Source organism: Lepidochelys kempii, chromosome 6, assembly GCF_965140285.1.
Source record: "Lepidochelys kempii isolate rLepKem1 chromosome 6, rLepKem1.hap1, whole genome shotgun sequence".
NCBI lineage: Eukaryota > Metazoa > Chordata > Testudines > Cheloniidae > Lepidochelys > Lepidochelys kempii.
The window spans coordinates 123,915,117-123,938,610 of record NC_136385.1 but is presented as its reverse complement, the minus strand read 5'-3'; the positions used below and the strand labels follow the sequence as shown (position 1 = coordinate 123,938,610).

General features: G+C 41.9%; 1 long non-coding RNA gene across 1 annotated transcript in view; it reads right to left on the bottom strand.

The window, feature by feature from the left end:
- Window positions 1-740: 740 nt before the first annotated feature.
- LOC140913938 (uncharacterized) overlaps window positions 741-23,494 on the bottom strand; it is a 44,291-nt gene continuing 21,537 nt past the window's right edge. Inside the window, exons 2-3 of the long non-coding RNA XR_012159705.1 lie at window positions 1,015-1,204; window positions 741-840 (exon numbers count right to left, since the gene is read on the bottom strand). This is a non-coding gene — a long non-coding RNA (uncharacterized LOC140913938). The remainder of the gene's footprint in view (window positions 841-1,014; window positions 1,205-23,494) is intronic.

Below are 23,494 nucleotides of genomic sequence, written 5' to 3'. Positions count from 1 at the left end.
GGTTGATATTAAAAGACTTTGCACTGTAAATAATGTAAGTGAAAATGGATTTTGCCCATTGTTTTTGGTTCTGATCTCATATAGGTCTTTCACCAATGTCAGATCAGAAAGAATTGAACCTGCACATCTAAAAGGAGTGCACAAAGTCATTTGTTTTCCTTTGGGAACTTCTGCCATATTTCTTACTCCTTGTGCTTAACCACAAGTGTCAAATTATTTTGAGTTCCTTGGGTATTCCTTGTTCCTTGTATTCCTTCATTCATTTATGGTCTTATGGAGGAGTTAGAAACTTTCCAACCACTTCTTTATGGAATTCCAAACACAAATTGGTATGAACCACGATTTTGGTAAAACTTTCCTAGAAGAAGTAGGAATTTTACCTATGGCTCATGATATAACATCAGCTATTGTATTAAATTTCTGATACTCTTATACAGGCATACAATTAAAAGCCAATAGCTGATTAAAATAACAACAAAAACAATTTTATATGATATGACATTGTGGGGTGCAATCCAGACCAGTAAGGGGCAGTGTCACCACTTGAACTGCAACTTGGGGTGCCTCACAATGCTTTGCTGCTGTAGGTACCAACCTGGGCTTCTCACAAATAGTCAAACAGCATGCAGGTCACACCCTGAGTGTCTGTGTACAGCCGCAACTCTGACCCCAGCAGCCTGTCGGCAACACACCAGCCACACGCTGACTCCCACCAGCCTTGGTTACTATTTGCAGGTGACCCCAACACAATCCCAGTCCTAAATTTTTTGCCCTCAAAATGCGTGTCCTTCTCTGTCCATCGCTCTCCTGGACAGTTGAGATATTTTAGATCCATTGTCCCTGTAAGGGAAAAAATAGACAACAACTTGCCACCTTAAATGGAGTTATCCACACAGTTCACAACACTTGATGAAGGCAATTAAAGTCAGAAATGGTTACAAGAAAAATAAAGATAAAACACTTCCTTGAACTAAAACTTTACAAATGAGGCTTGGTTCAAGGTAAAATTCTTACCACATGCTTCCAACAGCATTACTGAACAATCTTCAGGTCAGGATCCCTCCCAAAGTCAAATAGCTGGATTCTTTTGGCTTCTTAGGTTCAAGAGAGTTGGATAGGGAGAGGGAACCTGGGGTGTTTTTGCCCCTCATTTTTATAGTTCAATCTCCCTTTGAAATGCATTTTCCTTAGATATAGTTCTTTCCTGCTGAAAGAAAGGAGACATGGAGTCTGGTGGGCAAGGGGTGTTATGCTGTATCTTTTTACCTGTGTATGCTGAAACGCAGATTTTCTTTGTCTTCTTTCTTCACTCTCTGAGGACACTGTTTACAGCTTATATGGAATTAGAAGTAAACACACATCTTTGTTTAAATCAAGCTTGCTTGATCAGTTCTACCTGACTCGGGCCATGTGAGTTTGAACATGTGCCCTTAACATCATGCAGGGGGGATTTCCTAACTTCACACTCAATGTTGTTACATAAATTTCACCATGATACTAGTGACCAGCAAGTTATTAGTTTTCTGAGGATACACAAAAGGCATATTTTCTACAAAGACTATTAATAGGGCATAAGGTATGACATAAGAACACAAGAATGGCCATACTGGGTCAGACCAAAGGTCCATCTAGACCAGTATCCTGTCTTCTGACAGTGGCCAATGCCAAGTGCTCCAGAGGGAATGAACAGAACAGCTAATCATCAAGTGATCCATCCGCTATTGACCATTCCCAGATTCTGGGTGCATTCTGTCACACAGTCATTTGTAGAAAAGTTTTCATGAAGTTTTTAAAAATATCTTTAATTTTTGAAAGAAAAAAAATGCCCTTCAGTTTATTTACAAATGGATCCAGGTTAACAAAGCTCTCGTTTTTCATCTTTTTATATGTAGAGGGCTCCAGTTCAAGTCCTCCCATTGGTCTCATCATCAGCAATATGGCTGGAGGATAGAAAGTTGGTGTTTCACGTCTGAAGGTCTCAGGGCACTTACACACGAGCCCTTGAACTCCACTGGCCTGGAATCACCAAGGTCCAGTAATACTCTGGCCATGCCCCCTCATGTCTCTGACCACATCCCCAGCCTACCTGGAAATCCCCACTGCCTTGGGGAAGCCAGAAGCAGGTGGCAAAGAGCGCGCTACGTTGACTCCATGTCAACCAGGGATTCTTCTTTGCCTTTCCAATCCCCAGCCGCCCACTTGAGGTAGCCAAGTGCAAAAGCAGCCAACCAGGGGACAGAAGATCAGGCCCTAAACTTTATCCATTGCCAGGAATTATGTTCTAGTGTTAGCACAATGTTAATCTTCTGGATGATTACCTTGTGTACTCCAGTCAAGTGCTAGAAATGAAAAACCAATACTGCAAAACCAGACCTGATTCCACCAATAAACCACCCCTATTGTCTGGATCTGATATGATCGTGTAGCTAAGAAACCTTTGAAAAGCAAGTGGAGAGATGAGAAAGGATGGTCATAATAATGGATCTCTCTAGGCAGCTGTGAAGGGAATAGGATAAACTTCCAATTACTTATTATTATTATTTATTATTTATTTCCGTTGCAGTAGCACACAGAGGCCCCCGTTGAGATCAGGGCCTCATTGTGCTTGGCACTGTACAAACATAGTCAAAGACACTGTCCATGTCCTGAACAGCTTACAACTTAAACAGACAAAGGCTGGGGTAAAGGAAGCTTCGTTATCCCCATGTGACAGACAGAGAACAGTGGTGTTGCGATATTAAATAATGTGCCTGAGGTCGCACAGGGACTGTGTGGCGGAGCTGGGATTTGAGCCCAGATCTATTGAGGCAAGTGAATTAACCTGAGGCAAGGTGGACGAGGCTTTCTTCTGGCAACTAGCGGAAGTTACTAGATCACAGGCCCTGGTTCTCATGGGAGACTTCAATCACCCTGATATCTGCTGGGAGAGCAATACAGCAGTGCACAGACAATCCAAGAAGTTTTTGGAAAGTGTAGGGACAATTTCCTGGTGCAAGTGCTGGAGGAACCAGCTAGGGACAGAGCTCTTCTTGACCTTCTGCTCACAAACTGAGAAGAATTGGTAGGGGAAGCAAAAGTAGATGAGAACCAGGGAGGCAGTGCCCATGAGATGGTCGAGTTCAGGATACTGACACAAGGAAGAAAGGAGAGCAGCAGAATACGGACCCTGGACTTCAGAAAAGCAGACTTTGACAACCTCAGGGAACTGATGGGCAGGATCCCCTGGAAGAATAACATGAGGGGGAAAGGAGTCCAGGAGAGCTGCCTGTATTTTAAAGAATCCTTGTTGAGGTTACAGGGACAAACCATCCCGATGTGTAGAAAGAATAGTAAATATGGCAGGCGACCAGCTTGGCTTAACAGTGAAATCCTTCCTGATCTTAAACACAAAAAAAGAAGCTCACAAGAAGTGGAAGATTGGACAAATGACCAGGGAAGAGTATAAAAATATTGCTCGGACATGCAGGAGTGAAATCAGGAAGGCCAAATCACACCTGGAGCTGCAGCTAGCAAGAGATGTTAAGAGTAACAAGAAGGGTTTCTTCAGGTATGTTAGCAACAAGAAGAAAGTCAAGGAAAGTGAAGGCCCCTTACTGAATGAGCATGGATTCACCAAGGGCAAGTCATGCCTGACCAATCTAATTGCCTTCTATGACGAGATAACTGGCCCTGTGGATGAGGGGAAAGCAGAGGACGTGTTATTACTTGACTTTAGCAAAGTTTTTGATATGGTCTCCCACAGTATTCTTGCCAGCAAGTTAAAGAAGTGTGGGCTGGATGAATGGACTATAAGGTGGATAGAAAGCTGGCTAGATTGTTGGGCTCAATGGGTAGTGATCAATGGCTCCATGTCTAGTTGGCAGCCGGTATCAAGTGGAGTGCCCCAAGGGTCGGTCCTGGGGCTGGTTTTGTTCAATATCTTCATTAATGATCTGGAGGATGACGTGGATTGCACCCTCAGCAAGTTTGCAGATGACACTAAACTGGGAGGAGTGGTAGATACGCTGGAGGGTAGGGATAGCATACAGAGGGCCCTAGACAAATTAGAGGATTGGGCCAAAAGAAATCTGATGAGGTTCAACAGGGACAAGTGCACAGTCCTGCACTTAGGACAGAAGAATCCCATGCACCGCTACAGACTAGGGACTGAATGACTAGGCAGCAGTCTGCAGAAAAGGACCTGGGGTTAGAGTGGACGAGAATCTGGATATGAGTCAACAGTGTGCCATTGTTGCCAAGAAGGCTAACAACATTTTGGGCTATATAAGTAGGGGCATTGCCAGCAAGTCGAGAGACATGATCGTTCCCCTCTATTCGACATTGGTGAGGCCTCATCTGGAGTCCTGTGTCCAGTTTTGGGCCCCACACTACAAGAAGGATGTGAAAAAAATTGGAAAGTGTCCAGTGGAGGGCAATAAAAATGATTAGGGGACTGGAACACATGACTTCTGAGGAGAGGCTGAGGGAACTGGGATTGTTTAGTCTGCAGAAGAGAAGAACGAGGGGGGATTTGATAGCTGCTTTCAACTACCTGAAAGGGGGTTCCAAAGAGGATGGCTCTAGACTGTTCTCAGTGGTAGCAGATGACAGAACAAGGAGTAATGGTCTCAAGTTGCAGTGGGGGAGGTTTAGGTTAGATATTAGGAAAAACTTTTTCACTAGGCGGGTGGTGAAGCACTGGAATGCGTTACCTAGGGAGGTGGTGGAATCTCCTTCCTTAGAAGTTTTTAAGGTCAGGCTTGACAAAGCCCTGTCTGGGATGATTTAATTGGGGATTGGTCCTGCTTTGAGCAGGGGGTTGGACTAGATGACCTCCTGAGGTCCCTTCCAACCCTGATATTCTATGAAGTGAATTATCCAAAAAATCATCCTTTTTGTACTCTCGTGTTCTTTTTAGCTGCCATCAGTAAGTAGCCCCAAAGCACACTGCGCTGATCAGAGGGAAGCTGGAAGACAAAGAACAGTACCCCAAATAGAAAGAACTTGTGTGCAGAGGTAGCTGAATGGCGGTGTATGTGTATAAATGTCGGGGTCTGCGCCCAAAATGCCTGTACAGGATGGCATCATCACCACGTATATATGACTATAAACCAGGGTGGCCACAACCCTTTCAACACACGGAGCTGGGGGTGAAGGTGATGGGAAGGAGAAATGCACATGGTAGAGAGGATTCTGCCCTATGTTTCTTTTAGAGTTAGAGAGGGAATGCATGTTAAGTAATCTCTAGGCCATTGTTTGTGAATAGTGAATGTAATGCCTATATCCTTCTTCCAGCCACCCCAATAGTGGAAGTAATTTTTTTTTGTAATATACAGTTGATTGAGAACTGTAGGTACATAAATCAAAGCCTTTGGTAATTTCCTTAGATAAGACATTAAGCCTCAACAGAGGTAAAGCACCTGACCTTTGGTCCGTTTTATTTGGAGTATTGCAAGCAAGGTGTTGGATTTGAATATGTATTTAGTATAAGTTGGGAAATGTCTCCTATACACACAAATGTTTCCGCTTCAAAGAGCTGGACTAATTTAGTGTTGTTGCATTGGACGTGGTTTGCGTTTGCATCTGTGGCACAACAAGATCTGTGTCTCTCTCTCCAGCTTGGAGGGTCAATGGTGAGAGATCTGGGTAGAGCTGCTTTTTAATTTTCTGGTGTCCCCTTTAAACCGAATGCAAGCCGTTTGTGGTTCTATTTCATACTACTGTTGGAATTGCAAAGCAAGTTTTATTTAGGGGGGAATTCAGCTGAACCAAGGTGCCAACAGTTCTGGGGGGAGGTAGACACATGCCCATGCTGCTTTATCACTTCCACTTCGATAGAGCCAGAAGTGTTGGCTATACTTTTGGGAATTTTTAATTATATATTTTGCTTTCTCTGATTTTTAGTAGTCCCTGATTACAGTGAGTATAAGTAATCATTTAAGGTAGATTGTTAGCATAAGCTGCATTGGAAGGTCCGTGTCCCTTCTGCATGCTCCTGGCTACAACTGAGGCCCCAGACTAAGGTCAAAATTATTATGCAGAGATTAAACTGTAGAATGTAATTATGTATTCTGTTGCTCCTAGTACATTTATTAATTTAGCAGTACAAACTGACTGGAGCTAAACAAGCAGGGTGATTAATTTGCAAAGACATCTAGGTAACAGATTGTGATCAAAGAGGAGACCTGATCCTGTTAGATTGAAATGTGTTGTTTTGTGCTACATGAAGGACATAGAGCAGCATGGTTTATCTTTATCAATGCTTTCCTCTGAAGGAAAGGAACAAGCTTGCAGATACTAATCAGTGCTAAGGCAATGCCACTCAATAATTACCCACTGTCTCATCATAATCCCGGAACTAAGCCCCTGCCCAATCCATCTGGGACACTTTTCCATCTATTGCACAGCTCAAGAATACGTGTGTAAGCTATTACCTCTGGTCGTGCTATCTGTCCCCTGAGTAAAGATTCATAGCAGTGACCAATTATGTTGCAGTCGGCTTTTTTTTTTCCTTCTGAATCACCCTGTATTTCTCAATTATGGTAATGATGCTTTAGTGCTCTGGTTCCTTGGGGGTACAAAAACCTACTCACCTGCAAAAGCGATGGCTCATATGTCAAGGATAAAGCAAATTTCTGTGTCATAGGGATTTCTTTAAGAGGAGCCTGTATGTTTAAACTATTAGTCAGATGTGTTAGACTTTGCCATAGAAACTAGATACTGAAGGTTAAGGATTGTGTTTTTGCAGGATCCTAAGGAAGGCCCATGTCCAACTCTCATTGAACTGAGCACCGAACTTTCCTTCGGCTCCTTGGTAAATCCTAACCGAAGGGTTCATTTATGCTGCAATAAAAAACCCTGCGGCCCAGAGTCTCAAAGCCTGGGTCAGGCTTGGGGCTAAAAACTGCAGTTTAGACCTTTGGACTCAGGCTGCAGCCTGGGCTCTCAGACCTTCCACCCTTGCAGGGTCCCAGACCCCGGGCACCAGCCCAAGCCTGAAAATCTACATCAGTGGTTCCCAACCTGAGGCCTGCGGGCCACTTGCGGTCCAATCAGCACACAGCTGCAGCCCCTGTGACATCCTCAGGGCCATACAAGTAGCATTGGATGCGACCCACAATGGTAAATAGGTTGACAACCACTGATCTACACTGCAATTTTATAGCCCCACAGACCAAGCCCTGTGACTCTGAGTCAGCTGATCTGGGCCCGCTGTGGCCATGGTTATTCACACAGAAACACAGCAGAATATAAGTGGTGAAGCCAGTAGCAGGGGGCTGGGTTTGGGAAGACACTAAATGGTTTGAAGGATTATCCCTTGCAAAAGATAAACGGCCTGGTTTCTGATCTCATTGAGAGTGGTGTAAAGCAGGAGTCAGTGGACCGACAGCAGTGTAACCAGGTCCAACCACCATATCTGAGATGGAAAATAAGGAGACATCCCCTTCACTTCTTCATTAAAAACGTCTGAGTCCGTGGTCTTAAGGTTGAGTAAGCTTGTATAAAGTGACATCCTAGGGGATTCATCCAGGTCGCCATCTTGGGCTGTCTGAGGTGAATGGTTGTTATTGGGTGCTCAGGGTTCTTGGCTATCAGGTCACTCAGGTGCCTGAATGTGGATTTAGGAGGTTAATGTTAGGCTCCCCTTTTTGAAAATCTTGGCACTGACAGGCATTCAATGCTAGGCGAGGGACAAAGAGTACATACATTGGAAGGGAGAGTACAAAGTCTGAGAAGAATAAAAACACAACTAGGAGTTGTGCGGTGTGATCTAGTGGCTAAAGCAGAGTTTGGGAGACAGGAATCCTGATTTCTCTTCCAGGTCTTGGCATTCCTAGAGTGTTGTGCGGCTTCCTATATGTCTGTAAAGCACTTGGAGTGCCCACGAAAGGCTTTGAATTACCATCATGTATTATTTTGTGATAAGTCTGGGAACGTGATCATTTATTTAAAAGTGTAAGTGTGCATTCAACTTTGGGCCGGATTCCTTAGGCCCTCCACAGGTGAGGGAGTTATCACAGATATTCATAATGAGCTATTATAATGCTATTATTGTTTATTATTTGTATTGCAGTAGCAACTTAATGTTCGAACCGAAATCGGGGGCCCATAGTGTTAGGTGCTGTACAAACACATCATAAGAGCAAGCCCCTGGCCCGAAGAGCTTACAGCCTAAATAGACAGGACCAACAAAACACGGGAGGGGAACCAGCGAGGCAGAGACTTCCACAAGATCATACAACAGATCAGTGGTCGAACTGGGAATAGACCCCAGGTCTCCTGGCTACCAGTCCAGTGCCTGGCCCATAATACCCTAAAGCTTGGCATTGGAAACATGGCCAGACTGTCTCCTAGAGAGGTTTATGGTGTTTAATGGGCTACCCAAATAATGTATGATTCACAGCATACTTTTAGAGGGGAATCTGTTTCCAATCGCAGTGTCAGTTTAAATACATAATGAAGCTATGCACAAACAATTGGGAAACAATATCAGGACCAATATCTTTTTAAATATGGGTGCATGTCGCTAGGTTTCTAAATGCATATCCAGGTGCTTAAATAGGTGGCCTTATTTTCGAAGGTGCCTAGAAAGTCTCTGAAAGCTGCTGGGTGCCCAGGAATTTTTAAAATGAGGGCATTTATTTAGGTGCCTTTGGATACAAGAGCCTAACTCTGAGCACTTATTTCTGAAAATCTTGGCCTAAATTACAAGCACCCGTCTTAAGTTTTTTTCCAACGCGTCCTTCAGCTTTATTCAGAGTTGTAGACATTGTTGCTTGCTCACACTTCTTTGGGATATCATTGTAAAATATTACATCTCACTCAGGAGACCATACGATCTAGGAGGGTAAAAAGCTGCGGCCTCAAGCTCTCACCAGTTCCAGTGAAGTTCTTCTTTAGAGACTGAGATCTTTCACCCTCTTTGTTGTGTAGACTAAATAACACCTGGAAACTCGCTCACCCTTTTCACCAACAATAAAAAAGTGTTGCTTTTGCTATTCTTATCCCTTATGATTTGTATTACAGTAGCTATCAAACTAAATAGACAAGGCAGACAACGGATGGCAGGAAGGAGTATTATCTTCCCTATATTACATATGGGGAAATGAGGCACAGAAACATTAAGTGGCTGCCCAAGGTAACACAGGGAGTCTCAGGTAGAGACAGAAACTGAGCCCATATCTCCTGAGTCCCAGCCCAGTGCTTTAAGCACAAGATCATCCTTCCTCTTTTTGTCACTTTAGGTTTTATGAGTAACAATTGCTTTAGGATGTTCTCCATGCCAGATGATGTTTCAGGTGTGATAAGGAGGGCTAGAATAAAAATGGATCAATGTAGAAGAAATGGATGAATGTGTAGTGTTTGGTATCAATGCTGATCAGCTTCGCTCCTAAGCGGAGGGGGGATTAAGGATTAGGGGTGCTTTACAGAGGGTAAGACTCTGGGACCTGATGGCTTTGGGAAGAACAGAATGAAATATTTTGTTTTATTTTTTTTACTTCCAATATTTTTTCCACGGCTAAAATTTCCTCAGTTGGGGGTTGCTTCTGTATCACAAGTCCCATTGTTGCCCAAATCTACACAATTGGTAGTTCTGTCCATTCTCCTCCACTCTTTAAATGGATAGACTTGCTACTCGTGGTCATGATGAACATGCTTATACAAATGCTAGATCTGCTCCAGATGGTGCTATGGTGGGAAACTTAACTTCAATACTCTTAACAGCTTATTAGCTATGTTTATTAGGAGCCTAAAGTAACCCAGTCTAGACAGAAGAATCTAGCAGACATCTGAAAAACAGAAGGGAAGGTTCAATCTCGCCTAATTTTCACTTCTCAATTCAGCTGCCCAGCTAAAATCCTTTAAACTTTGGGCAGATCCGACTAGAAGTTCAATGTTATTTCAAATAGAGAGACCTCTGTGCAACATCTCTTAGAACTTTGCACAATGTGATTTGTTCCTGTAAGGGCTTGGTCCCTTTAGACACAAAGGCTTCCCCTGATCCGCTCTGTGCTCTCAATATGGAATATGGACCAGTATGTACATCTGGGACAGAAATCATATATCCTCCTTAGCCCTAATTGTGAGAAACAGATTTACTTCAGTCTGTAGAATTATAGAAATGTGGGGCTGGAAGGAGCCTCAAGAGGTCATCTAATCCAGTCCCCTGCACTGAGGCAGTACCAAGTAAACCTAGACCATCCCTGACAACTGTTTGTCTAACTTGTTTTTAAAAACCTCCAGTGACGGAGATTCTCCTCCACTCCCTTGGAAGCCTATTCCAGACCTTAACTACCATGATAGTTAGAAACTTTTTTCTAACATCTAACCTAAGTCTCCTTTGATTCAAATTAAGCTGATCACTTCTTGTCCTACCTTCAGTGGGCATGAAGAACAATCGATCACCATCCTCTTTATAACAGTCCTTAACGTATTTGCAGACTATCAGGTGCCACCTCAATGTTCTTTTTTCAAGACTAAACATGCCCAGGTTTTTAAACCTGTCTTCATAGGTCAGATTTTCTAAACTTTTTATCCTTTTTGTAGCTCTCCTCTGGACTGTCTCTAATTTGTCCCCATCTTTCCTAAAGCATGGCACCCAGACTTGGACACAGTCCTCCAGCTGTGGCCTGACCAGTGCTGAATAGAGTGGGACAAGTACATCCCATGTCTTTCGTATGACACTCCTGTTACTACACCCCAGAATGATATTAGCCTTTTTCATAACTGCATCACATTGTTGTCTCATACTCACTTTATGATGCTCCATAACCCCAAGAGCCTTTTCAGCAGTACGACCACCTAGTCTGATAGTCCCCATTTTGTAGCTGTGCATTTGATCTTTTCTTCCTAAGTGTAGTACTTTGCACTTGTCTGTCTTGAATTTCATCTTATTGATTTCAAACCAATTCTCCAATTTGTCAAGGTCATTTTGAATAGCATTGGACATAGGACTGAATCCTGTGGAACCCCGCTAGATACACCCTCCCAGTTTGTCAGCGAACCATTGATAACTATTCTTTGAGTACAGCCTTTCAACCAATTGTGCACCCACCTTATGGTAATTTCATCTCGACCACAGTTCCATAGTTTGTCTATGAGAACGTCACATGGGACTGTGTCAAAAACCATACTTAAATTAAGAGATATCATGTCTACTGCCTCCCCCATCCACTGGGTCAGTAAACCTGTCAGAGAAGGAAATTAGGTTAATGTGGCTTGATTTATTCTTGACAAATACATGATGGCTATTACTTATTACCCTATTATTCTCTAGGTGCTTACAAATTGATAGTTTAATAATTCGTTCCAGTATCTTTCCAGATATTGAAATTAGGCTGACTGGTCTATAATTCCCTGGGTCCACTTTGTTTCCCTTTTTAAAAATAGGTATTATGTTTTCCCTTCTTCAGTCCTCTAGGTCCTCATCCATCCTCCAAGAGTTCTTGAAGATAATTGCTAATGGTTCTGAGAATGCAGTCTTTAACCTGTTCTTTCCCTATTTTTGCTTGTGTTTCTTCCACCTTGTTGTTAATATTAATTGTGTTGAGTATGTGGTCACCAAGATTGAAGCAAAACAGACATTAAACACCTGAGCTTTCCTGATGTCGTCAGTTATTAGCTCTGTTCCCTGCTAAGTAATGGACCTATATTTTCCTCCATCTTTCTCTTGCTCCTATTGTATTTATAGAACCTCTTATTCCTTTTATGACCTTTGTTATGAATCAGTCTAATTCCTGGGGAAAAGTCATTATAGCCCACAAAGCCTCCCTCTCCTCTTGTGTCTCCCCTTTGAAAGATTATGCTTCTGGTCAGTCACTGGAAACTCCTTGTCAACATCAGGTCAAAGCAAAGGGGCTCTCCAGTGAGAACCAAACCCTGTTGTTTGGATTTGGACTTGTGGATGTTTCTGTTGCCTTGGAATTCTGCTGACTGTGCTAATAATCCAATCTGTAGCAGTCTGCAACAGATTTCTGACTTGTGTGGGGATTTCTTTGTAGAAATTGAACATTGGATGTAGAGGTTGTTGTACTTATTGCAGAACAGGGCCCCTGCTTGGACTCACTGCCTTGTTTGTCACATTGAGCTTGTGTACAGGATGTGGAAGTTTATCCCCCAGCTCAAGGTAAACATGGCTAAAACAGAGCTCTTAACCCCCCCACACACACACACACACAAAGCACTCGACACAACTTCCTTTCTTGATCACTGTGAACAACACCGCCATCCTGCCAATCACTCAGGTCCATAACCTGGGAGTCATCTTCCACTCAGACCTCTCTCTAGTTCCTCATCTCCAGACTAGGCCTAAATCTTGCTGCTTCTTTCTGCAGAACATTCTAAGATACAGCCTTTCCTACCCAGCTAGAGCTCCCGTCCAGGCTCTCGTCATCTCATGTCTTGATTCCTGCCACATTCTTTTCTCTGGTCTTGACAAATGCAGTCTCGCCCTGCTCAAATCCAGGCAGAATGCTGCTGCAAAGCTCGTTTTCTTAGCCCATCCCTTTGATCAAATCACCCCTCTCTTTGCACCCACCCACTGGCTTCCCCTTCTCTAGCACATCAAACGTAAGCTGCTTCTATATGCTTTCAAGGCCCTTTGAAGTCAGTCTCCACCCTACCTATCATGTCTCATTCACTATCAGGCTGTTGATGCTCATGTCTGTTCAGCCCACTGCCCACCTGTTAAATTTTCAAACAAACACTTTTATGCGTTCTCCCCTGTTGCCCCACGGATTTGGGAAGCTCTCCCCATAAATATCTGCAAAACTAACTCATTATCCGCCTTCAAATCCCTCCTCAAAACCTGACAACAGTTAGGCTGCTGGTGTGCAGAGACCACTATCTAGCATGATCATGTCTCATTATTTCCTTGTATGCCCCCATCTGTCTGTATCCACCTGTTGTCTCTTGTCTTATATTTAGATTGTAAGCCCCTTGGGGCAGGGACCATCATTTTGTTCTGTGTTAGTACAGAGCGCAGCACAATGGGGTCCTGGTCTCTGGCTCAGACCCCTAGGTGCAATAGTAATACAACTAATAATAAACTAATTTATAATGGAGCATCAACTGTTTTATTTTGCACCATTCAAGTGATTAGAATGAACCTTAGATTAGATTCACTGTGTTATCACCAGTGAAGAAGCCATTGGTGGCTTGAGGGGGCTTTGTCCAGTCAGAAATAATTTTGGGTCTAACATTCTGAGTTACTTATAGCATATCTTATTTCAGCTGGATTGCCAAATTCATAAAGAGCCCCTATTGGCCATCTTTGGGGAGGGTATCAAAGATCTGTAACCTCTACAAGCCAAATATATCCGTTACGTGGCTTATCCCTTTCTGCAAGGGGCATTTTGCAAAACTGGAAAGGACCAGGGCTCCAGTGACCCAATGATATTGTACAATCCTGAGGAATCCAAAGAGTTAAACACCAAGCCTGTTAATTCACTGAGAGCTGGCGATCCATTTCTAATCTGGCTGTCACTTTAGAATGTGTCCGACAGCATGGCACCTAGGTGTCTCTCATTATTCAACTAATATCCAATACAGAATAGGCACTCTGCTTGTAAAGAAGGCTGAGGGTAAGATAGCACCATAGATCCATTAGGGACTGTTAGAATTTGTTTTCAAAATATATTTTATTAGCTCTTTTAGCAGGGAGGAATACTGGTTGTTTCAGTGAAATGCTTTGCATAGACACTACAGTCATGATATCAATCATCATGTGTTGTTTTTCTTCTAGCATGACTAATTTATCCCTTCTCTCTTACTGATGTGAGTGAATTGAGAACTCCAAATTCTGCTGTTTTTCAGGCATTACACATTATAATCAATGAAAATAAATTTTAAAAATCAAAAATTTCCTTGGACTCATTTATTTTAAAGCTTCCCAATTTGCATTAACCCTGCCAATTTTTAATACCTCTGTTTCCTAGCACCAGATTCTGAGGCCCTGTAGATAGCACCAGAATCTGAGGCCTTTCTGAATAGTCTTGTTGATTTCAGAAGGAACATTCATGGAGCAAGATCTGAGTTAGGAGAGCAGACTCAGGCTCTTAATTTCAAAGCATCTCTCCATACCAGGTATTTGATAGATTTGGGCTGAGAGTTCCCCTTTTTAATTTTATTTATTATTAAGCTTCATGGTTGAGGGATATTCATAAATGGTTTATGGTAATTTACCAGCCCACTTGGGTGACTATTGAATCTTGTATGTTGCATGGCATGCCAATTTCCCATCTGTTGTATCTGAATAATATACAAAATAGACATGACCACTTGTGTAATCCCTTTTACTACCAAATCAGTATACTGTACATATGGTGCTGCTTGGCCCACAAACCTTTACTGTAGGCTTATTTGAATAATTATCTCCAGATACTTTCCTTCTTGCTTGCTGCCATAGGCCCTGATCCCACAAACACATGAGTAGCTTACACCTGTGAGCATTCCCAGTGATTTCAAGCTACAGTTACTCAAGTTTAAATGTTTGCATTTGCAGAATCAGGGACTTACTGTCTTCTCTGGCATTTTTCGTTCTTGTCAGAGGAGCAGGTGTTTTAGTTGTTGAGAATTTATTCCACTCTGGAACAATGTGTTCCCTTTTAACACCCACAATCCAACTGTTGGTTGCTCCAGAATGTTCCATTATTTTGTTTTACTTCTCCAGCATTTGATTCTCATAGATGTTTTTTTTCTTTTTTTTTTTTTTGAAAGAATTGCAGCCCGCCAGAGTCTCTCACTGGAAGTTTGATTGGGAGACCTATCTCTATGAAAGCTCATATCTCATTTGTCTTCCACTGATGGCTGCAAGCACAGCTTTGTCAGACTATTTTGCAAGCTGTTCATTTGTAGGATGTGGGCCTTTTGTGCGTTAGCAAATTTTCTGAAAACTGGTTGGGTTTTTACACATTCATTGGTTCTTCGTGATTGTTCGAGACGTTTTTTGCAAATGTAGTTGGGGCTGGATTCTGACAAGCCGTTCATAGCAAATGCTCATTGGAATAGCCCATATCTGAACTTTGCTTCTAATCTGTGTGATTTGTCATCTAGGTTACATGGTGTAGTTTCTGTTCCTTCACTGGATGACCTAACTTTTATAAAGAATGGTGTGTGAACGAAAATATTTGAGTGCTGAATTGGTCATGGAGACACTGTGGAGTACTTTAGAGGAAAGGAGACAAACAAAGGAGATAAGGAGGCCTGGGAAATTTTTACGACACTTAAAATCTTTTGTACAAGAAACAGCATTACATGCGGCTACATACATGGAACCCAGATTTAAAACTAGCTGGATCCCTTTATGCTTCAGAGAATTTTTGGAGATATGGGTCTCAGGTACTTTCTATGATGACACATGTGCATATGATTGCAATTCTGTTTTATTTGCTTAATACCCACGATGCCTATATGCATCCAGCCATAAATAGCTACAGTTATTAGAAATCTAGCACATGAAGCAAACGATTGTGGTGGGTGGATAAAGAACTAGAGAAACAACATGGACATCAGGGATACAGGGACATCATACAGAGATGTACATGTTAATGGTTCTTAGGAATATAGTATGGTTCCTGTGAGGAATTTATGTTTACTATGCAGATAAAATCACTCAGATCCAGATGGAGTTTTTTGCATCCACTGGTTGAGGGAAATGACTCCAAGGGACCAACTCAGTATTGCCTTTGCTGGAATTTTGGCTCGTGGCACTCGAAATGTAATAAAGTGTTGATGTTGACCATTACTTTTAAATCAGGTTCAAAATGTAGACCTGGGGTGGCTGTTAGCTGTTCATGGGGCAGCTGTGGTGAAGAGCATATTTTTTCCACTGCCAGCTATGAAGACAAGTGTGACCTTTTCTTTCAGATGTGGCCCTTACTGCACTAATCCATGCCTTTGTCACCCTGAGATTAGGCTACTGTATGACATTACAGTATTCGTCAAACCCTTTTTTAAGAGAACTTTCCAGGGAGAGCCCTGCAAATCTACAGTGTCTGACTGCAGGCTTATGGGTGGAATTCTGGTGCTGGATTGGACCTTTAAATCCCTAAGTGATTTGGTTCCTGGTTACCCGAGAGACCTTCTCCCTCCGCACAGCTACAGCTGGGATCAGCAGAAGTACTGAGCTGGAGATAGGTGACAGAGAACTACCAACAGGACTTTCTTTATGAGGGTTCCTGAACTCTAGAACACATTCCTACCCACCTCTGCCATAGCCCCAGATCTGTAAACCTTCCAGACAAGGGGATGGAATGAGGGTGGGTTGGGGGTGCTTGTTGGTCATGATACAATGAAGTCATTATTTGGAAATGAATTATGATTGTGATTATCAGTTGGTATTAGTGGTTCAGTGCAACTGCTGTTTACTGTGTTTATTTTAAACACCAGAAGAGGCTCTCGGACAATGGCATGGGAATTGAAGTCCATGCAAAAACTCCCATTGACGTCAGTGTTGATGGATCAAAGCACAATTATGTAGGTATGTTTTAAAAATACATTTGTGTTCTGCCATAGATTCTTGGAGGCAGATGATACTGCCTGGAGGGAAGTACTGACTCATAAACATTACACAGAAAACATTTTATCGAGGTGGGTTTTCCTTGTACACGGGAAGAGATAAAACTAAGGGACTTCATTTCTTAGGGCCTTGGCAGATGCCTATAGGGGATCTTTGTGGTTGTTGTTGGAAAGGATGGATCTTTTGGCAGTGGGTAGGAGTAGATTTTTTGGAGGTAGTGATAGATAAAATGGGTAGGATTTTCAAAATGTTGGCCTAATTCTGCACCCATTTATGTCAATTGTTAAACTCCCATTGACTTTAATGGGACTAGAATTAGGGCAATGTTGAGAGCTTTTCAAAACCCTAACCTACATTTTCATTTTTGATGGTTCTTTGGAGGATGACCAAAAATTGGTAGATTAGAAACTTTAGGGCTGCATTTTTACAGTTGCCTTCGTCCAATCTCCAGCTTTTCATTCAGAATTTTTCCTGTTAATCAGGTCCGGCACAAATTATTGCCGAGGTGCATAACTGGATGTGGAAATGATAATATTTTAAATGTGTAACTGCCTGATTTGTGCCTGTACATCTTGTTTCTAGACGTCTAAAAGTCATTATCGCTATTCACAGCCACGGCTGAGAAAAAATTATGGGCTGTTCTTAACGAGGGGTCCTTTAAATTCTAAATTGAAATGTTGGGGGTTTTTTTTATTATTCTTCATGGCCTGGGGTAAAATATATTACTATTTTTAGTACGTTACCAAGCAATTAGTGGGATAAGTCCTGAGAGAAAGCAGGCATGATAGTGGCCAAACACACATTTCATTGCTTAATGGGCCATTTCCCTATTACCCGCAGTTATGCAGTATGTGCCTGGTGCTGACACTTTATATTTCAGAAGTGAGTCATTTACACGTTTCTTGGGAACACTTCAATTGAAATAACACCACAAATATTTTTAAATGGTCTTTTCACATTCTTTTGGTCTTTCATACTACAGCAATTCCCTTATACGGGCAGAAACTCATACGCTCGTACTTGTTTGATTAGTACTAAAGGTAACATGCTTTTAACCAGGCAGAAGGGGCCATCTTGGTGTCTCTGGATCTGCGGTTAAGCTGGCGCTACATTTCTTTATATGTTTTAATACCTTACAATTCATACCTCTGATATAATACTACATTTGATCCCAGGCACTTACTGTTGATCTACTACACCGGTAACCAAACAAACTGGCAATGACCTTGCATTAATCTTGAGCCGAGGTGCCATAATACACATTTCATTTTCTTGCACCATGCCAGATCCCCAGTGACCAGAGATGTGACTTTTTGTGCACCTCAGTACTAATTTAGGGGATGAGAGGTCAGAGCGTTGCTATTAAGCCCAGGTTACTTGTGTGCCTTTAGAGTGTATTTCTGAAAGTTCAGAGGTTCAAGTTCTGGTCAGTTTATCTTTAACTTTGAATGTCCTGGGTTTCTAGTGTCTTTTTTTTAATATATCTACAACCTTCTTGTTAAGTTTTGAATAGAGCTGGTTGAAAAAGCAGTAACAAAGATGGAAAATTTTTCCAAGTTTTTTAATTTTAAAAAAAGTCAGAATTTTGAGGAATTTTTTCATTTGTTAAGAATTTTTGACCAACTCTGAAGATGATTTAAAAAAAAACACCCTAAAACTATCTATGACAACTTTCACTGAAAATTTTTGTGTGTTTTTTTTCCCTTTTATTGAAACTTGAATTTTGGATGGAAAATTTTGGTGAGGGTGTGAAATCTAGAAAATTTCAACCAGATCTTTTTTTTTTTTTAACCTGTAAGTTACTGAGATGTGTGGTCAATCTTAACTCCAGTTTAATGTGGTGATGCCACTTGGCAGAGGGAAAGATTTTGAAGAATTGGAAAACACTATGTCTGTTCCCTCAATTAAAAGAGCCTTCCCCATTTTGTCAGGATGGTTCATAAGCTGATTCACCTCCACTCCTTAATATGCTGATAGTAGGAGTGACAGAAATGCTGGACTTCAAATAACCCCGCTCACCAAACTCCTCTTCAAGCGCCCCACAGACCAGGACCAACTCAAAGCAGCACCAGATTGCCAAAGCAACAGATGCAAAACCTGAAGACATGTCTCTAGTTCTTTGATAATCAATATCCCCCACAACACACCTTTCAAGATCCCTGGGACCTACACGTGCCTATCATAACGTGTTATAACTCATCCAGTGCATCAGATGCCCCAACTACTTTGTGAGTGAAACCAGACAATCACTATGCTCTCAAATGAACTCATACAGAAAAATGATTTAAGACCTAAACATCCTGTGGGCAAACACTTTTCACAAATTGATCACTCTGTGTCTGACCTCTCAGTCCTCATTCTCAAATTAAATCTGCACACCACCTTCAAAAGATGAGCTTGGGAACATAAATTCGTAACTCTGCTGGACACTAAAACCCATGGACTTCACAAAGATGCTGGTTTTATGGTTCACTACAACAATTTGTAACACGCCCTACTGTGTGCTAACTGCTAAACCTTTATGGGCTACCTCATTTTAAATGATTTTCCACAGCATATGAGAACCCCTCATGCTTAATAATCTGTCCCAGTTTGTATTTAACTTAGACACTGTGGTTACCTTTCCCAGACCTGAAGAGGAGCTTTGTGAAGTTTGAAAGCTTGTCCCTTCCACCAACAGAGGTTGGTCCTATAAAAGCTGTAAACGCACCCACCTTCTTTTTTGCATTCATAGATATTAAGGTCAGAAGGGACCATTATGATCATCTAGTCTGACCTCCTGCACAACGCAGGCCACAGAATCTCACTCACCGACTCCAGCAAAAAACCTCTCACCTATGTCTGAGCTATTGAAGTCCTCAAATTGTGGTTTAAAGACTTCAAGGAGCAGAGAATGCTCCAGCAAGTGACCCGTGCCCCATACTGCAGAGGAAGGCGAAAAACCTCTAGGGCCTCTTCCAATCTGCCCTGGAGGAAAATTCCTTCCCAACCCCAAATATGGCGATCAGCTAAACCCTGAGCATATGGGCAAGAGTCACCAGCCAGATACCCAGGAAAGAATTTTCTGTAGTAACTCAGATCCCACCCCATCTAACATCCTATCACAGGCCACTGGGCCTATTTACCATGAATATTTAAAGATCAATTAATTGCCAAAATCATGTTATCCCATCTTACTATCTCCTCCATAAACTTATCGAGTTTAATCTTAAAGCCAGATAGATCTTTTGTCCCCACTGCTTCCCTTGGAAGGCTATTCCAAAACTTCACTCCTTTGATGATTAGAAACCTTCATCTAATTTCAAGTCTAAACTTCCCAATGACCAGTTTATATCCATTTGTTCTTGTGTCCACATTGGTACTGAGCTTAAATAATGCCTCTCCCTCTCAGGTATTTATCCCTCTGATTTATTTATAGAAAGCAATCATATCTCCCCTCAACCTTCTTTTATTTAGGCTAAACAAGCCAAGTTCCTTGAGTCTGCTTTCATAAGACAGGTTTTCCATTCCTCGGATCATCCTAGTAGCCCTTCTCTGTACCTGTTCCAGTTTGAATTCATCCTTCTTAAACATGGGAGACCAGAACTGCACACAGGATTCCAGGTGAGGTCTCACCAGTGCCTTGTATAACGGTACTAAAACCTCCTTATCTCTACTGGAAATACCTCGCCTGATGCATCCCAAGACCGCATTAGCTTTTTTCACGGCCATATCACATTGGCAGCTGATAGTCATCCTATGATCAACCAATACTCCAAGGTCCTTCTCCTCCTCTGTTACTTCTAATTGATGCGTCCCCATTTTATAACTAAAATTCTTGTTATTAATCCCTAAATGCATAACCTTACACTTCTCGCTATTAAATTTCATCCTATTACTATTAGTCCAGTTTACAAGGTCATCCAAATCTGTCTGCATGATATCCCAGTCTCTCTCTAAATTGGCAATACCTCCCAGCTTTGTATCATCCGCAGACTTTATTAGCACACTCCCACTTTTTGTGCCGAGGTCAGTAATAAAAAGATTAAATAAGATTGGTCCCCAAACTGATCCCTGAGGAACTCCACTGGTAACCTCCCTCCAGCCTGACAGTTCACCTTTCAGTAGGACCCGCTGTAGTCTCCCTGTTAACAATTTCCTTATCCACCTTTCAATTTTCATATTGATCCCCATCTTTTCCAATTTAACTAATAATTCTCCATGTGGCACGGTATCAAACGCCTTACTGAAATCTAGGTAAATTAGATCCACTGCGTTTCCTTTGTCTAAAAAATCTGTTACTTTCTCAAAGAAGGAGCTCAGATTGGTTTGGCATGATCTACCTTTTGTAAAACCATGTTGTATTTTGTCCCATTTACCACTGACTTCAATGTCCTTAACTACTTTCTCCTTCAAAATTTTTTCCAACACCTTGCATACTACAAGGTCAAACTAACAGGCCTGTAGTTACCCAGATCACTTTTTTTTCCTTTCTTAAAAATAGGAACTATGTTAGCAATTCTCCAATCATACGGTACAACCTCTGAGTTTACAGATTCATTAAAAAATCTTGCTAATGGAATTGCAATTTCATGTGCCAATTCCTTTAATATTCTTGGATGAAGATTATCTGGGCCCCCCGATTTAGTCCTATTAAGCTGTTCAAGTTTCGCTTCTACCTCAGATACGGTAATATCTACCTCCATATCCTCATTCCCATTTGTTATGCTACCATTATCCCTAAGATCGTCTTTAGCCTTATTAAAGACTGAGGCAAAGTATTTGTTTAGATATTGGGCCATGCCTAGATTATCCTTGACCTCCACTCCATCCGCAGTGTTTAGCAGTCCCACTTCTTCTTTCTTCGTTTTCTTCTTATTTATATGGCTATAGAACCTTTTACTATTGGTTTTAATTCCCTTTGCAAGGTCCAACTCTACTTGACTTTTAGCCTGTCTCACTTTATCCCTACATGTTCTGACCTCAATAAGGTAGCTTTCCTTGCTGATCCCTCCCATCTTCCACTCCCTGTATGCTTTCTGCTTTTTCTTAATCACCTCTCTGAGATGCTTGCTCATCCAGCTTGGTTTACAACTCCTGCCTATGAATTTTTTCCCCTTTCTTGGGATGCAGGCTTCTGATAGCTTCTGCAGCTTTGATTTAAAGTAATCCCAGGCCTCCTCTGCCTTTAGATCCATAAATTCTTCTATCCAATCCACTTCCCTAACTAATTTCCTTAATTTTTGAAAGTTAGCCCTTTTGAAATCAAAAACCCTAGTTGCAGATTTTTTTTTGTTAATCCTTCGGTTCAGTTTGAACTGAATTAGCTCATGATTCACTTGAACCAAGATTGTCCCCTACAACCATTTCTTCTATGAGGTCCTCACTACTCACCAAAACCAAATCTAAAATGGCTTCCCCTCTAGTCGGTTCAGCAACTACTTGATGAAGGAATCCATCAGCTATCGCATCTAGGAAAATCTGAGCCCTATTATTATTACTAGCACTCGTCCTCTAGTTTATATCTGGGAAATTAAAGTTTCCCATGATCACGCAGTTTCCATTAGATTTACTTCATTAAAAACATTAAAGAGGGCTCTATGCACATCCAAGTTAGATCCCGGCGGTCTATAGCACGCCCCGAACACGATCCCAGGGGAGGCTCTAATAGTTTTCTTCCCCAATGTAATTTTTGCCCAGACGGACTCTGTCTGATCCATTCCATCGCTTCTTATTTCTTTACATTCTACCTCATCATTGATAGACAGCGCTACTCCACCGCCTTTACCTTTATTTCGGTCTTTCCTAAACAGCACAGGCCCTTCAACACCCGAAGTCCAGTCACGACGACTATTCCACCCTGTTTCCGTTCTCCCTAGAATAGCTGGTTTCATTTCCTGCACCAGTAGCTCTTGTCATGAGCCCAAGAGTTCACATCCTTTTTTCTTAGATGTGGACCATGACGTGGTTATCTTTGTCTTTACCATATCAAAGCTAATCTAGTGAAAGAGGCTGTACCTTAGGCTACCCTTGAAGGCCATTTTGAAGTTTAATCTAGTGCAACACATAGCTGGCCACCTTCTGAGCAAGACAAACTGGCAAGAGCATATCACACCTGTGCTCCATGCTCTGAACTGGCTGCCAAGTCAGTTGTAGATGAAATTCAAGACATTGGTTACATATTTATAAAGCCCTAAACGAGGTAGGCACTGGTTATCTCCGAGTCTGCCTTTCTATCCATGCATGGTCACAACACCTGAAATGTGTCTGAGCCTAACCATTTGTGTAGGGAGTATCACCCAGTCCAGGCTTTCTGCTAACAAACCCCTGCCATTTGGGGCCTGATTCAAAGCCCACTGAAGTCCGTGGCTGTCTTTCAGTGGAAAGGCAAGGCTGAGCGCATTGGCAGAGACGACTGGATGGGGGGGAAACCTTGACAAGAGAGGATGGGTTGAGGAGAGTAGAGTTAGGTAGAACTTTTGAAGATGATGACAAGAAGCTTTGGTGGGATAACGGATGGGAAACTAGTGGAAGATTTCAAAGATGAGGGTAACATGGTGAAATAGATGGACAAGGAAGATGACTTATTCTACATCTGTCCTAGCCTAGAACTATCCTGACTGTTCATACAAAATATTTACAGTGGAGAGCCTGATAGTGTTGTGACTTATACAGTGTGTTTATTATACTACTACTAATAAGTAGCACTGTTTATAGCCCTCTATGTGATCAAAGTACTGTGCAAGTATTAACTACATCAATCCTCATAACTTCCCTTCAGAAATGTAACTAAGTGCTTTAACTTTTTGGAAAAATTATGTGCTGTTCCATAATGCAAGACTGCTTAGTTTTTGGCATCATATAGGTATATATATATATAGGTTTCATTCATGAGAAATTACCTGCAGAATTCTACTAGTAGGAATAAGCAAAGAGTTGCCAATCCAGTTCCCACACCTCGCTAGATGAGAGATTAAAACTCAGTAAATCAATGCAAAGCCGTATACTGATTGTCTA